This window comes from Triturus cristatus, chromosome 8 (assembly GCF_964204655.1).
Source record: "Triturus cristatus chromosome 8, aTriCri1.1, whole genome shotgun sequence".
NCBI classification, from domain to species: Eukaryota; Metazoa; Chordata; class Amphibia; order Caudata; family Salamandridae; genus Triturus; species Triturus cristatus.
In genome coordinates this window covers 1,582,822,384-1,582,838,328 of record NC_140591.1, presented here as the reverse complement: position 1 = coordinate 1,582,838,328, position 15,945 = coordinate 1,582,822,384, and the positions used below count along the sequence as shown (strand labels likewise).

General features: G+C 46.0%; 1 protein-coding gene across 3 annotated transcripts in view; it reads right to left on the bottom strand.

Moving 5' to 3' along the window:
- LOC146806244 (uncharacterized) overlaps positions 1 to 3,466 on the bottom strand; it is a 62,045-nt gene extending 58,579 nt beyond the window's left edge. For 2 of the 3 annotated variants that reach the window (XM_085623487.1, XM_085623485.1), the window contains exon 1: positions 3,348 to 3,466. The gene's annotated coding sequence lies outside the window, so the exon portion shown is untranslated. Of the gene's footprint in view, positions 1 to 55; positions 163 to 3,347 lie in introns of those variants that run through there. The other variant, XM_085623486.1, reaches the window with a different exon arrangement.
- Positions 3,467 to 15,945: the final 12,479 nt, after the last annotated feature.

Here is a 15,945-nt window from a genome sequence, read left to right as displayed (position 1 = left end):
AGCAGCCCTACGTTTATGGAGGAACTCACTGACTTCATCAGCGACCAATACTCACAAAGTGACAATCAGATCTTCGTGGGTGACTTCAATGTTTACTGGGGCTCGCCTCAAGACACCTCTGCGAATTTGCTGGCCACCTTCCTCTCCGCAAACGACCTTATCCAACACTGCACAGAAACAACACACTATAAGGGCTCAATCCTGGACCTTGTTATTTCTAAAACAGGCTTGCTGACTACAGCTACCCCTATTCGTGTGGACTGGTCTGACCACCTCCTCATCCCATTCTCTCTTCACCTATCACACTCTATAACGCTTGGCCAACCTAAGAGGGCTACTTCCTGGTCCCGTGACACTAAAAATATTGACCTCTGTACCCTCTGTGATTCTGCTTGGCTATCACTTCCAAGGCTAGACCCGAACCTAGATGTTAACAAACTCACCTCCCAATGCCTCACAGTCGAAATCAATAATGTCGCTCCTCTCCAAAGCAAAAAGAAAAGGCCTACTCCCTCAGCACCTTGGTTCAACAAATCCCTCTATGAAGAAAGGAAGTACCTAAGAGTCCTTGAGAAACAATGGAGACAAGCGCCCTCCACCGATAATTTGGCAACGCTTCGTTCAGCAAGATCCAAGTACCACAATTACATTTTCCTTGGAAAAGCGTCGCACTTCAGATCCCTCCTCGACTCAGCCAAACAGACCCAAAAAACTATTCGACCTCATCAAGAACCCAAACTGCTCTCCCCCAACCTCCAAGTTGGAGGATTCTACTAAGAAAGCAGCGGAATTCGCTATATTCTTTGACGAAAAAGTGAAAGCACTTGTAGATCAGGTCATTCATCCTACCCCTACAGAGGAGCGCAAATCCTTAACCATTTGGCAGAACTTTGACCCAATCTCTTAAGATGCCCTCCTCAAATACATCCTCGAAACAAAGCCCTCCAACCGTTCTCTTGACCCCATCCCTAGTGCCATTGCCTTTGACTTCTATACCCATTCTCTTTCCTATTGGACCACTCTGGTCAACCTCTCCCTCTGTCTAGGCTCCCATCCTGTTTCCTTCAAAACTGGGCAGGTCACCCCTCTGCTTAAAAAACCCACCGCTAATGCGAACGACCAACAAGTACCGCCCCATCACTAACCTACCTTTTCTTGGGAAAATCACAGAAAGATGTGTAGCGAAACAACTCTCTCGTCATATCAAGGACAATTTCCAGTCCGGCTTCATTCAAAACTGCAGCACTGAAACAGTCCTGCTGCAAGTGATTTATGACGCGCTGCGGCTAATCGATTTGGGAGAGTCTTGTCTTCTAATTCGCCTTGACCTTTCTGCAGCCTTTGACACTGTCAATCACAACACTCTCCTTAACACTCTTCAACAGAGAATGGGCATGGAGGGCACTGTGCTTAAATGGTTTGCCTCCTTCCTCTCTGATAGATCCCAAATGATCAAAATAGCGAACAGTCTTTCATCTCCTTTGGCGGTCAGTCAAGGTGTTCCTCAAGGATCTATACTTGCACCCGGATAGATCCCAAATGATCAAAATAGCGAACAGTCTTTCATCTCCTTTGGCGGTCAGTCAAGGTGTTCCTCAAGGATCTATACTTGCACCCACATTGTTCAATCTCTATTTAGAACCATTGGGAAATCTCCTTAGTAAATCCGGGATCCACTATCATCTCTATGCTGACAACACTCAAATCTACCTTAAGGTGGCCTCCACTCACGATCTCTCCATCCTAAACTCTTCTCTCGACTCCATTCAAAACTGGATGTTAACTCATCAGCTGATTCTGAATCCCTCCAAAACTGAATTCCTCCTCCTCACTTTCTCCTCCCCCGGTTCAATCATGGATGGACCAGATGAATCTACTTAACAATAAACCCATCATTGTCGACAGCGCAAAATCCCTTGGTGTCATACTCGACACAAAACTCAATCTACTCTCCCACATCGATTCCATTGCAAAGTCTGCTCGATACCAACTGCGCCTTCTTTGGGGATTTGTCGCTTCTTCCCGGAGCAAGACCTTAAAACCCTGGTCCAATCGCTGGTTCTCTCCAGATTGGACTACTGCAATTCTCTTCTTACTGGCCTCCCCAAATCCCACCTGTCCCCCTTAAGTCTGTTCTCCATTCAGCAGCTCGTTTCATATATGGGGCCAAAAGAAGAGACCACATCACATCCATTTTATCCACCCTCTGTTGGCTTCCCATCGAGGCAAGATCTATCTACAAGACTGCCTGTATCACCCACAAAGCCTTGCACTCCTCCTCCCCTCGCTACCTGGCGAAAAAACTGAAACTCTCTGGAGGCTCCAGACCATCATGTAATGCAGAAAATGTATTGCTTGAACCTCCCACTTTCAAGAAGTAAAGATCGATGGCCCAATCCTTTTCAGGCAACGCGGTGAAAATCTGGAACTCACTTCCGCCTCAGCTCCAGACCACCACCTCTTCCCAGGCCTTCAAAACTTACCTCAAAGCTCTCCTTCAAAGACACTTCCAAATTTAATTCACGCCCTCCATTAGCTGAAGGAAGTCCTTCCATTATAGGAAATCTGTTCTCCATGCCTAGATTAGTGCCTTCCCAGTGTGTTTTTGTGTTTTGCGTGTCTGCCATTTAGTGCAGTATTATACCTCTACTTGTACTTTGTACTCTTTTGTAACAAGCACACATGTCACCTTACCTTTAGTAACGTATCGTTTACTACCTCTTGTATTGTTTGCTTTTGATACATGCACAATTGCCACCATTGCCTCATGTAACGTAACATTTGTTTTAGTGTTTTGAGTGTCTGCCATTTATTGCAGTTTTTTACCTCTACTTGTACTTGGTATGCTTTTGTAACCTGCACACGTCACTTTTTCCTTTCGATACTTACACAATTGTCTCATGTAACGTAACGTTTGCTTTTGTAACATGCTCACTTGTAATTTTCGCCTCATGTATCATTACTGTTCCTTTTGTGAAGCGCTCTGACAACTTCGGGTAAAGTCCGCGCTATATAAAAACGCATAAAATAAAATAAATAAATTTACTTCTATTGAAGCAGAGGCAATTTCAGAGAGTGAGGCCGTTAAAAACCCGCCATTTTTGCCTTCATAGAGAATCTCCCGCGTGAATTTGGTCTACTGGCATGTATGCCAGGGCAACAACGTGAATGTTTTCTATGCTGCAGCCGGTACAGAAACAACGGGGCTGGAGGACAAAATCGGGTTAGTAATCCACGACAAGAGACGAACGACACCAGCGCAAGAGCCCCAGGCCCACGAGTGCATACCTCGCACAGGCCACGGGAGGGGTCTGCAGACGGCCCCCGGTTTCATCCCACCCACTCACCTCACACTCGGCACCACGTGCACCTTGGACGCTCCCCACTTCTCCGGGACGCGAGACGCACAAACCAAACCGGAAGTACGCGACTTCACCGACCGGAAGTGCAGCCAAGAGACGTTCACTGACACCAAAGAAGGACTAAAGTCCGAAGGAGGTGTGTGGCGGCCATCTCTGAATGGTGACTTTTCATTGCAGCCAAACACCCGCAGGCAGCGCTCTCCGTGGCTTTATCCACGAGGCCTTCAAAGGAAGTGCTATATCCATGCTTAACTTATTGTGCAGGAAAGTTGCATTTTACTGTCGATCTAAGAACATTAAAAAAAAAAACCTGTGTAGTTGACCACTCTGCCCATGCCGAACAATGTATTGGGTACATGACAATAGCACTAATTATAATTGTACTAAGGACTAAAATATATAGGTAACTAACTGCAGGCTCCAGCTTGGCGATAGGGCAACAGAATGCAATGTGTGTCCACCAAAAACAGAGAGGGCAATCAGAGAAAGGCCAGCAATCCATACATCTTCATGTGCCAGGCAGAGCACGAACAACATTGGAGACAGCGAGCATCCCTGTCTAGTACCTCTCTGTAGGGTAAACACGCAGGACACAGTGGCGTTAACCCACACTCTGGCTGATGGCTGTTCATCAAGTAGTTTAACCAATCTTAAATATTTGGGACCTCTGCCGAACCGATCCAAAACTGGGTAGAGGTAGTTCCATTCACACTATCAAATGCCATGCTAGCATCAAGGGACTGAAGGGCTGATTGCTCCTTTGAGCATTTATCCTTTATGCAGAGTATTCCAAACAGCCTTTGTTGATTTAACCTAGTGCTCTTGTGGGGCATAAACCCAGATTGGTCTGGATGGATAAAGGTAGTAAACACTCCAGCTAAGCGTGTGGATTAGAGCTTGGCTAACACTTTCACCTCATTATTGAGTAGTGAGATTGGTTTTTACAACCCACATTCGGTGGGTGGGTTACCCGGTTTTGGGATTACCGTTATTACCGCCATCCTTTGGTCCGACGGTAATATGCCTTCCTGCTTTGCCTGACTGAGCATATTCAGCAGGTTTTCAGCTGTTTCATCAAGCATGGCCTTATGCATCTCTACTGTCAGGCCATTGGGTCCTGCTGCTTTCCTGAATTGTAGATCTCGGGATGCTGATCTAATTTCATCGGCTGTCAGGTCTTCCTCCAACAGTTCCCTGTATACCTCAGTGAGTCGCGGCAGAGAGATGTCGCACAGAAGGTCTCTACAGTCCTCCTCTGTGTGTTTCGAACGAGATGTATAAATCCCTTCATAGTATTTGGCAAACTCCTCGGCTATCTCTGCTCTGTTTCATACTTCCCCTTATTTGCATCTAGTAGCCTTGGGACCCAGCCTCCTTTCGTCTGTCTCTTGTCCAACCATGCCAGCATCTTATTAGCCTTATCACCTACATTGTAAGGTCTATGCTGTGTGGCCAGTGCTTGCACCCTGGCGCTGTCTTCCAATAAATCACTGAGTTCTTTTTGTCGCGCCCGTAAGTGCTGCCTATCCTTAATTGCTTGGGGGTCAGTCCTGATGCTCGGACCTCCAAAAGTAATATATCTTTTTCGAGGGCAAGATATTTAAGGTATTCTTCTTTCTTAGTAGTGCCTATTTTCGCCTGTGCTCAACCTCTAAGGACCATTTTAAATGCTTCCCAGAGAGTCACTTTGGATTCAACTGTTCCTACATTGTCCTCGAAATATTGCTCAGCCCTCTCCCGCATGTCCTCCCTGACATCTCGAATCGCCGCCATTATCACGGTCAGCGAAGGCTCTTCCGCCCCCCCTTTCTCCTCTGCCCTTGTGATGGCGTAGTTATCCATTTTGTTGGATTGGACTGGGCCTGCACCTCTGGGCTTCCCCATCTTTCCTTTGTCTGTTGCCAGGGTTTTGCACGCAGGAGGGGATCCACCACCTCCCTTTCTCTGAACTTGTCATTCGTTGGGGCCCTTCTTGTTTACTCGCTCCCTTGTAGAGTTAATTATGAGCCGTTTAGAGCCCCTTCGGAGTGCTTCCTCACCGTAGTAGTGGTTATTCTGGCCCACTGGGGATCTACACCTGGACCCCCAGTCGCTTGCACTGATAGGAGTCACTTTGCTGACCCTGAAGGTTTGTCCATGAAATTATAAAGGGTCTGGATGTATGCCTGGTGTCGTTCTTGGGAGTCTTATATATATGTGCAGCCTATAACACTCCAAATCCCGGTTGGGGCCTCACGGCGTTGCTCCGAGGGGCGGGAGTCTAGGATACTGTCTACAATGCCGGGCCTGTTTTACGGCCCCGGTGGGGCCGCATCATTTCCGCAGCGGCCCCTCCTTTCCTCGGGTTCAGTGTTGGGATGTGTGCTAAGTAGCCCCCAGTGCCCCTGCCCAGCTCCTCTGTTGGGTCTCTGCTTCTCGGCAGCCTTAATATTTACCGCTAGGGCCCTGTAGCGATGGTGTATCGCTTTAAGCAGGCTCGTGAGTAGGAATAGAACCTACACCTGTAATAGGAATGTTATGGGATGAGTGTGTATTCTAACTCAGTGTCCATTGTACTGGATGAGCTGCTGGTCTCTGGCTGTACTCAGTTACCTGGAATAAACTTTGAAGCTGTTACTATAATCCTCGTATATTTCCTCTTTGCCTGGATGAAGTGTGGTATGTTACTACACAATTTTGGCGACGTTTTGGGATCTTTCTTAAAATAATTTTAAAGCTGGAGGAAGAAAAAAGAAGCAAGCAAACGGCATAAACGACCGTATCCTCGAGTTGAGTGGAAGAAAAAGACGAATCAAGTAAGCGATAATAACGGATGTATCCTGGAGTCAATCGACTGGGGCATCGTGATCAACGGAGGAGGCTGAACGAACATATTTTTTTTCTCCCTCGCATTTCAACTTGGGGAACGTGGAGTTCTATGTGTTTCATTTGTGCCTGGATGTGATCCCCTGACGACCTCTTATGCTGCGGTAAGCTGATTTTACAAGTTTGGAGACTGTGAAATAATTCAAAGACTCAACTCACATTTAAATGTCGCTGCTAACGTTGGTGAGCTCCGCGAGTCCATTTCCTCGCGCTTGATCTGCATCCGCATCGTCACGCGTGACTGGCAAAGCGTACGTCACCACGTTACGTGGTCAAACACTCATAGGACACCGTCGGCAAGCGAATCTGTTGCCATGACAACGTCTCACGAACGGAGTGAGACAACGCAGTGAAGCGTACAGATTAAGGAATTATTTTGACGAAGAGTTTGTGTCGCAAGCATTTTGAGGTGAGCAAGAGGGGACTAATTCATTTAAAATTATCCTCGCGAACACAGGGGATGTGAACCTATTTTGTTGACATTTAAGCAGCTCATTTTTTTTTTTTGTGTGTTCTTTTCGCTGAGTACACCAGGGAGCTTTCTTGAAGTGGTAATTTACTAAGTCACAGCAGTGACAACTTGATGTGGTGTTTTTTTTCGTCTGAAAATACCAGAGGAACAGTCTGGAAGTGTGTAGAGTCACAAGCTTACGAGATTTGGGAGTTCATTAATTTACAGTGTGTGATTTCTTATTGCCTTACCTTTCAACAAAATGTCGACCGACACATCATCTTCGGATACAAGAAATGCCGCTTCTGGCGATGGAATGTTCGCAAACCCACACATAAATTCACCAAAAGAATTTTTACCGACTCCAGGCGATCCAGTAGTAACATAGTTAGTTTGGAAGGAGTACTTCATCAACTATATTGCGAATCTAGAGGACATAAGCGGAACATTCTCTCCGGAAAGGAAGAAAAGGATGTTGATGTAATCATTAGGCCCGAAGGTTTACGGATTTTTAATGAAATGGTTAAGGTTGAAAGATCAGAGGGGGACGCAGATGTTTTTAAATCGGCCATATTAGATCTGGATGATTACTTTTCTCCTTCTGTATGCATTGCTGTAACTAGACATGCTTTCTTCCACAGGAAACAAGACAAACTGGAAACTATAGAGGAATATGTTTCCGCGCTAAGGAAATTAGCGAGTAAGTGCAGGTTTGCTCAACTGCATGACGAGCTTATCCGTGACCAGGTTGTTATGTACACTAAGAATAAGTCACTACAAGATAAATTGTGGATTGAAGGAGAAAGTTGTCTTAAAGACATAATTGCTATTGTTAAGAAAGGTGAACTTTCAGAGAGGTGTGCGAAAGACACGCTCTCGAATGATAAAGCGACCACTAGTGAGGTCGTGGGTAAAGTAAGTGAAAAGGAAAATGTGTACAAAAATAACGGTAACTCACGGTTCGATAAAGGCAAATCAGACTTCACTACAAAAAAAAACGGATAATGTTGATAATAGAAAGTTGGGAAGTCTGATTTGTTATAGATGTGGAAGTTATTCACACTCTGCAGGCTATGAGAAGTGTCCGGCAAAGTTGGCTAAGTGCTTAGAGAGCGGGCTAGTTGGTCATTTCTCTAGAGTTTGCAGACGCAAAAAAAAAATGAACACTAAAAATAAGGTGAAATGTGTTCAAGAAGAGGATGATGATGGTTCATCATCTGCCAGTGTTTTCAGCAGGCACCCCGGGTGCTCACTAACCTTATAAGCCGGATACAGCAGGAGCGATCCACGACGCTAGAGTCCACTCTCCCCAAGAACGGTGCTACTGATGAGGACTCTTAGAAACCCTCGATAAGCAACACCACCCCAGGGGAAAAAGGAGGGGGAAGGATAACAGGGGACGGGCTGCGGTGACTACACGGAACTTGCTCTCAGGGCACCCACTCCTGTAGAGAGAGAGAAGGACAGGTTGAGTCACCGGTTCCCATACCTCAGGGATTAACACCAGTACAGCAGAGTCGATATCCCCAGCACACACACACACAGACGGTTGTCCGTGTCGCCCAATCAGTCTCACTCAGAGCTAGGTACTCACGGCTCAGCAGGTATTGGCGAGGAGGTGGAGGGAGTCTGTTCCGGTCGTAGATACCAAGGGAAGGGAGGCGGGGCCGCTCTCCGAGCCTTTCAAACGGCTCCAAGCGCAGTGACAACACACGGAAGGAGCTTACTGGTGATGCGTAGTCCGGGCGCTCTCCGAGCCTTTCAAACGGCTCCAAGTGGAGGAGGGAGAAGGGTCTTGGGGGGAGATAGGAAGCATCCGAGGTGGAGAGAGACTCAAGTCAGGTCTCTAGTCACGGCAGGGTCCACTGGTATAGCGCGCTTCTGTGAAGCCAGAGAGGAAGCGCGGGTCTGGTAGAGCGCACTCGAGCGCTAAGGACTTCTTTGCCGGAATCAGCGGGGTAAGGTCAGGTCCGGGCTCTAGAAGCAGGGAAGCTCTGGCGGTCGGAACCGCGAGGTTCGTACCTCGCCAAACGCCAGGTGGAACTTGATTGTCAAGCCCCCGGCCTTCCGTGTACGAGGCTTTTGTACTGCCTCCGGAAGTGCGCTCGCGCGTTCGCTAGGGCCGATGGGTATTGTAGTTTCATACCCATCGGCTCCCTGGCGCCGCGCGGAGCGTCCCGGTCTTGGCTCAATGTCGACGCCTGACACAGTGATGCAGATATTCAAGTGAATTGCATCCAAAGAAAGAAAGTGGTACTGAATATAACGGGTAGTTCATCTTCTAAACTGTTATGTATGATTTCGCTAGGGGGCATTGTAGTACAACTTGCTGCTGATTCGGGATCTCCATTCACCATAATTTCACAAGAAATATGGAACAACGTGTTTATTGGTAAAATTGGGGAGTGGTTGGAACCTAATGATGTCTCTGCTGAGAGCTTTACAGGGGACAAAATAGACATGTTGGGTTTTAGAACGTTAGTTTTCAGGTTCAAAGAGAGAGAAGCAGTGGGTAAACTATATGTAGCTAAAGAAGGCCCACCAGTGTTGGGATGGAAAGATCAGAAGTCGTTACACATTATCCTGAATCCGAATAGCAAGGAACAAGTTCTAGTCTCGTGTGATGGGGAGGACACTAAGAAGTGGGTTTTACAAGAGTTTCCAGAAGTTTTCACAAATACCATGGGCAAGTTAAAGGGATTTACCCATCGTATTCACTTAAAAGAAGGAGCTATTCCCAAAATTCACAAGGCAAGGAACATTCCTTTCATTGTAAGAGATGAGGTGAAAGGAGAGTTACAGAAAATGTTAGAAAACAATGTCATCGAAACGGTAGAAGCTGCAGAGTGGGTTTCTCCATTAGTCGTAGCTCGCAACTCGAACGGGAAAGCCCGTTTATGCGTGGATTTGAGATACCTCAACGATAACATACTGGTGGACCAGTTTCCTCTTCCAAGGATTGATGAAATGCTGTCTGTAACTAGGAATGCAAAGTGGTTCTCCACTTTGGACCTGTCAGCAGCTTATCATCAAGTTGTCTTGGAGAAGAGCAGCAGGCACCTTACCACTTTCTGCACCCCTTTTGGGTGTTACAGATTTAAACGCATGCCGTTTGGACTGGCATCAGCCGCTGCAGTATTTCAGAGGCTCATGACAAACCTTTTTAACCACATACAAGAAGTGGCAGTCTTCCAGGATGACATCTTAATCATGGGGAAGGATAGAGCACACCACGACATGATTTTAAGGGAGGTATTGTCCATTCTCCGTGAAAATGGCTTGGTGGCTGAAGGCAGCAAGTGTAAGTTCGCTGAGAAGTCAGTTACATATTTAGGCCATGAGATTAGTTGTTCGGGTATAAAGCCCAAATGCAGTTTGGTTGAAGCCATTCTTAATGCACCCCCACCAAAATCAAAGGACGAACTTCGTTCTTTTCTTGGTTTGGTGGAATTTTATTCCAAATTTGTTTATAATTTTGCGAAAAAAACGTATGAAATGCGGAATTTGTTAAAGAATAAGGTTGTGTTTAATTGGACGCCTGCTTGTCAGAGCGCATTCATCAGCATTAGAGAAGCAATTGCTCATGCTCCCACATTACAGGGTTTTGATCCACAGGCGTTCTCCGTGGTCACGACTGATGCTAGCGGTACTGGTCTTGGGGGAGTATTGTCTCAAGTATCGGATGATGGTAAAGAAGTGATTATAGCATTTGCGTCTCGTTCGCTTTCTCCTACAGAGGAGAAGTATTCTGTAATAGAACGCAAAGCTTTAGCCTGTGTTTGGGCAATGGAACACTTTCGGAAGTTCATATGGGGTAAGAAATTTTTGTTGCGCTCCGATCATAAACCGCTGATGAAGCTATTGACGACAGAGGGTTTGTCTAAAGCCTCAGCGAGAATCGCAAGGATGTCTATGCGACTCCAAGATTTCGTATATGAGGTGAAGTATGTACCTGGTGCTAAGAATATCATAGCGTATTTTTTGAGTAGACTTCCGTTACCCATGAAAGAAATTGACCTAGATCCCTGGTGTGAATTCTCGGTGGCAGGTGTATTTGACGACACGACAGGTTTGCGTAAAGATGATTGGCACTTGGAGTGTAGCAAGGACAAAACGTTGGAAACGGTAAGAAATAGAGTCATCCAAGGGTGGTCTAATGAGTGCAAACAGGATCTGGCACTGAGAGCTTTTTGGGAGGTGCGCGATGAATTAAGCCTTGATGGGGAATTTGTATGTAGAGGAGGGAAAGTTATACCTCCGCATGGTATGAGAAGTAAAATTATTGTGATTGGGCACGAAGGACACCCAGGCGTTTCTCGTACTAAGAGGAACATTAAAGCATTATATTGGTGGCCTAGAATTGACTTGGATATTGAACGGTTTGTAAGGGAGTGTATCAATTGTGAATCTTCGGATAAAGCACAGAGAACACTCAATCCCCCGATGTCTTCATTGTCTTGTCCAGAGTTGCCTTGGGAAGAAGTCGCTTTAGACATTATGGGTCCCGTAGAATGGCAAGATGGTGTTACCAAGTACCTGGTGGTGCTGGTGGACATGTTTTCGAGGTGGATTGAGGTTGAAGTGGTGACGAAGGTGAACACAGAGACAGTTATTTGTTTTTTACAAAAATGCTTTCTTAGAGAAGGTCTTCCTGCACGCATCCTTACTGACAATGGCGTTCAATTCAAGTCTGACTTGATGAGAAAATTTATGGAGAACACTGGCATTCAGCAAAAGTTTACAGCATTGTATCACCCAAGAGGTAATTCAGTGGTAGAAAGAGTTAACAGAGTTTTGAAGGATGTTTTGCAATTGGCGAAGAAAGGTAATAAGAATTGGGATGATGAACTGGACAAGTTGATTTGGTCATATAGAATCACACCACATGACACAATTGGGGAGAGTCCGATTGGGATAATGCGTGGACGATTCCCACATTGCAAAATTAATCCTGGGTGGATAGGCAGAAGTAGAAAGTATGACTGGGATGCTGAACGTGTAAAAGAAGCTATGAAAGCTTCACAAGAGAAGAATAAAACGTATTTTGACAAAAAACATGGTACAAAAGAACCATGTGTCCGTATTGGACAATGGGTAAGGGTTAAGCTTGCAAAAAAATCTAGCAAGTTGCAACCCAGATTTTCGGAACCGAAAACCATTATAAAGGTCATGAGGAACACAGTGCAGCTCGATGATGGCAGTGTCCATCACATGAGCCGAATTGCTATGTCAAGTGATCAAGGTGTACCGAAAAATTGTGTTTCAGAGGGGAGAAGAGACTATTGGTGGATGGATGTTTTCCCGTCGGTGGGAGAATGTAATGAAAGACGAGGGGATATAGATCTTGGTGTGAGTGCACAGTCTACAGAATCTTTGGGTTTTCAGACGGAGCAGAGTCGAGCAGGTGAAGTTGTCTCTGATGATTCTGATGACATTGGTGGGCAAACCCTTGAAGGTAGTGTGTTAAAGGATGGTCAAGTTCTGGGTAAAAGTGGTGAAGTGGGCACACAGACACAGAGTAAAGAGCCTATCAATGAATGTACTACTGGGAGCAGGGTAAGCAGGTTTGGTAGGAGTATTACAGCTCCCCGGAAACTTGAAGGTTTTGTTGTTTTTAAGTAATGTATTATGTAAATTCTGTTGTTTTTTATTTGTAACAATGTTGCTTGTGAGTTTCTGTGAAAGTATATTTGTGAACAAAGTATAATTAAGAAGGGAGATGTGTAGCGATGGTGTATCGCTTTAAGCAGGCTCGTGAGTAGGAATAGAACCTACACCTGTAATAGGAATGTTATGGGATGAGTGTGTATTCTAACTCAGTGTCCGTTGTACTGGATGAGCTGCTGGTCTCTGGCTGTACTCAGTTACCTGGAATAAACTTTGAAGCTGTTACTATAATCCTCGTATATTTCCTCTTTGCCTGGATGAATTGTGGTATGTTACTACAGGCCCCTCGCAGCAACCGTCTCTCCTCTACACTCTCCTGGCCCTTTCACCAACAGGTCCTTAGGCAGTGGGCCAGCCGAGCAGTCTGCCCCTGCCTCCACGGGTCTGTTGTCAAATTGAGCGAGGGCCCAGCTACATGTCCGGGGCTTGTGTGAGTCTAGTGTGAGTGTGGCCTACACCGCTTCAAATCCTCGTGTAGGCCGCAAATCGTCACTCCGGGGGGGAAGGTGTTGTAATGCTGCACTTACTTTTAGCAGTGCTTCTTTTCCCTTGGAGTTTTTCCTCAGTGTTCTTTCTCATTGTTAACTGCGTGCGTGGGTTCCACCAATGACAGTTTGTACTGTGGCTGGTATTGGAGAGACCACGCTCTCTGTGTGCTCTGTTTAACTTGACTTAAGCTGTGTTTCTCCTGAAACTGCCTACGAGTCATCACCCCACTTTTGGCGATGCTTGCCAGCCACAGGTGGTGTTCACCGAAGAACTCGGAGCGAAGCCACTGAGCGGGTCAAGTGAGCATGCAGTGGCTGTGACGGAGAAGAGCCGAGAGGGGCCGTTGATCCGCTGCGTAGAAATCAGCTGTGAGGGGCTGTGGAACAGCTGAGTTGAGGTGAGGAGCCTGTTTTCAGCGCGTAAGCCGTCAGCTGATTTTCCTCGATCTGAGCTGAGGTGAGGAGCAGGTGTTCAGCGTGTTTGCCTGCAGATGAATATCCTCGATCTGCGTTTAGGTGAGGAGTCAGCCACACTACTTAGTGCCAATATCGGCAATAGTTGTCCCAAAACACATAAGTACATAAATAAAACACACAACACTGTATTGTAAGTGGAGAAATATTGCTGCAGGTTTATTAGCATAACCAATATGCAAACATGGTGGGTTATCTTACGGGCGATCAGAGGGCAGGCCAGCCCCTATGCCGCCTGCCCATCTGATAAGCCTAGAGTCACCATGGCAACGCCAAATGGTGGATGCCAAATATTGGGAGGGGCCACCCCTCCCATCCGTGGACCACCAGTCCACTTGCTTTACACGCCCCCCGTGATGGGTGGGCGGAGCATACATGGCAGCCCCTAGTTGCTCAGACCCACAATCGCCTGTCGGCTAACGGGGCGCCGTCGTTCTTCCAGGGGACACGCTAAAACATCCCTGGGTATCCTGGCTTAGCACCCCGCGGTGCTGCTGCATGATGTACCCCTTGGTATGTGCAGACCCTGGATCGCCCTGTAACTCCTCCACAGCCTTGGGAGTGGCCACCGTCACTACCAGGGCCCCCCACCAAGGTAGACCTATTTACTTACAACCTGCTGCAGCCAAAGCTTCCCCTAGGCAGCCTTACATGTTCACTGCTGCCTTGCTAGCCCATGACTGAAGTTGCATCACATGACCTTTAGAAGAAAGGGCCTCTTCCTGTTAACCTGTCTTTGCCTTTATCGCCCCCTGCTGGCCTTCTCTGAGTTTGCCTACTGTTTTTTTGACAGTGTCTCTTTCTTATGTGATTATAAGCTCCTGCATTCAAGCATTCAAGAACGAGTTTCAAGCAGTATATGTGGTTTTTAAGCACCTTTCACTGATAATATGGCTGTCTGCCATTGTCATTCCACCAGCTTTTCTTGCCCAACCTGGTCAACCTTCAATGCTTTGGGAAGAATGGGTTGATGTTTTTGATAACTACATCATAGCCTTGGATGGACTTGAATTTTCACCGGAAAGGAAGAAAGCTTTGTTGTTAGGCACCATAGGCAAAGAAGCCCAACGCATTTTCAGGTATACACCTCAAATGTTAGGTAATGATAATAACCCGATTGAGGATGTCTTTACGGAAGAAAAACTTTGTTTGGAGAAGAGATTTGCAAAGGAAGAAAATATAGTTATGTCACGGTACAAATTCTACACGAGACCTAAAAAACAGGGTGAAACGCTTGATGAATTTATATCAGTACTTAGGGAGTTGGCAATAAAGTGCAAGTTTGGTCAAATGACAGATGAACTAATAAGGGACCAACTCATTGTTCATTGTCACAGTAAAAAGACTCAGGAACATCTATGGGCAGCAAAGAATCCTTCTTTATAAGATGCTATTTCTATTGCAAAAGTGGTTGAGGAGTCTGAGCGATGCATGAAGGAGGTGAACAATGTGGAAAATACTGATGGAGCCGTTACAGCCATAGGGAAGAAGGAAGAACCCAGCAGAATGTCAAGCAATAAGTCTAATACCAAGCCACAAAATCGTTCAAGTCCAAAGAATGTTCTAGGTGCGGCAGCTCCTTCCACTCTAGTGATGCAAAATGGTGTTTTGCTTCTAAACAAGATTGCAGGAAATGTGTCTGCAAGGGTCACTATGCCAAAAATGTGGGTTTTCTGAAGGGTTATACCCATAGAATAGTGTTGCAGGAGAGCACTATTCCAGTGAAGCACAAATTGAGGAGGGTTCCGGTTGTGGTTAGGGACGATGTAAAGAAATTGTTGAATGATATGCTTGCTGAAGGGGTTATTGAACCCATTGAGGCGTCAGAGTGGGTCTCTCCTGTTGTTTTTATGAAGAAGAGCGATGGCAAGCTCAGGTTCTGTGTGGACCTTCGTAGTTTAAATCAGCATGTTGTTGCAGACACCTTTCCCTTCCCAAACATTAATGAATTGTTACTTCTGTTGAAAGGTGGTAAATACTTTTCTAAACTTGATCTGAAAAGTGCTTACCACCAGATCAAACTTCACGGTGACTCAAAAAATCTCACAGCCTTCATAACAATGGAGGATACGTTTTGTTTTACCAGGCTACCTTTCGGACTTTCGTCTGCTGCCAGTGTCTTTCAGCGTATCATGACTGGTATTTTTAAGGGCCTGGAAAATGTGAAGTTCTTCCAGGATTACATTCTGGTTTTTGGCGGGTCTGTGGATGAACACAACAAAACGTTGAAGGAGGTTCTGAGTAGGTTGAGGGAGGCTGGCATTACCCTCAGGAGGGAAAAGTGCAAGTTTTTGGTGGAAGAAATAGAGTACTTGGGACACACCATCTCCGGCATGGGTGTCCGACCTAAGGTAGATCTTTTAGAAGCAATTAGATGTACTCCTGTTACTTCCGATTAAGATCAATTGAGGTCCTTTATGGGATTGATAGAGTACTATTCGAAATTTGTAAGAGGTTTTGCATCTAAAACTGAAGCTCTAAGGACCTTGTTGAGGAAGAGGTGTTCATTTGCTTGTGGTGATGCCCAGCAGAGAGCGTTTGATCTTAATAGGAAGGACATTTATGATGCCAAGGTTCTGGCCCCCTTTTACACACTTTTAAAGACCTTTTTGACTGTGGATGCTAGCGCTTGTGGACT